The sequence below is a fragment of the Penaeus monodon genome, chromosome 20 (assembly GCF_015228065.2).
Source record: "Penaeus monodon isolate SGIC_2016 chromosome 20, NSTDA_Pmon_1, whole genome shotgun sequence".
Lineage (NCBI taxonomy): Eukaryota > Metazoa > Arthropoda > Malacostraca > Decapoda > Penaeidae > Penaeus > Penaeus monodon.
Window position 1 is genome coordinate 40,005,904 of NC_051405.1, and position 1,124 is coordinate 40,007,027.

At 38.1% G+C, this 1,124-nt stretch overlaps 1 protein-coding gene across 1 annotated transcript in view; it reads right to left on the reverse strand.

Annotated features, from left to right (window-relative positions):
- Window positions 1–1,124, reverse strand: part of LOC119585994 — a 23,226-nt gene that overhangs the window by 14,743 nt on the left and 7,359 nt on the right. The gene's annotated exons all lie outside the window — the stretch shown is intronic.

Genomic DNA, 1,124 nt, shown 5'->3' on the forward strand with positions numbered 1-1,124 from the left:
TCATTTTCTATAATTATAGTAATATTTTCAACCTTGACACAACAGTAATTAAATACTATGAGATATCCCACCATGAAACATGCATTTTCTGGTGTGTAATATTCAAACTCAACAAACTTCAGTGATCAAAACTGGCCTTGATTAAATATTAGAGTTAGATGCAATTTGGGGCTAGGTACTAAGGCAAAGCCAAAGAATTACAGTCATTTGGGATTAAATAAGATTGAATAATGGGTTAATGTAACATAAGTCCTGATTTTTTAATCAATTAAACATGAGTTTCTTCCCTGTACATGCTTTCTATATCAAGTAATATCAATGTCAGTGGTCAGTACAAATGCAAAGCATAGTACACTTCCAGTCCTAAGGATTGTGCAAATGCTAAGTTAGATCCTAAAGAAAATCATAACATATGCATGCTCAGGATGTTCAGCAGAGCTTTTCTTGGTACTATGATGATCACTAAATCAAATGAGGTGGAACATGTTTTTTTGCAGATCTTGAATTATTTTCTATTCGTTTAAAATACCCTTTCATCCTAAGTTATTGTGGACTTTCATTATTCAACATTAAAAGCAATTTATCATAGTGTAAACCACTGATCTACAGGAAATGCCAGGCTAAGAATTCAGAGCTCCAAGAAAGAACAAACGACAGACCTCAGAAGAAACAGCATAACAAGGGTGAAAACTGGGAAGAAACACATGACCTTGCAACTCAAACCATATTCTATGACATTTTACCTCTAGTGTCCAAAGGGTGATCCACAAGGGGCTACCAACAAGGTGTCTCTGTAGGAACTTCATGAGAAGGGAGGGTGGCTTACACTGAACCAACAAACTTCCCCAGGTTCACAATTTCTGAAGGTGTCGCTCGAAAAGCCAAGTGTGCTATAAATCCCATACCTCAAGCCCTTGCCCCTTCTCTATGACCATGTCAAAATGGCACTGCAGGTATGGGGAAACTGCAAATGCCTTTGGACTCAAGGGATTGGGATGAAGAAGTCTGTTCTGAGACATGATTACCTGAAAGTACCATGGTTGTCACTACAACTCTTTCTCAAATGCTATTCCGAGTCAACCAAAGGGGACCACAGCTTTTTCAGGCGCTGCCTGATATTTCCA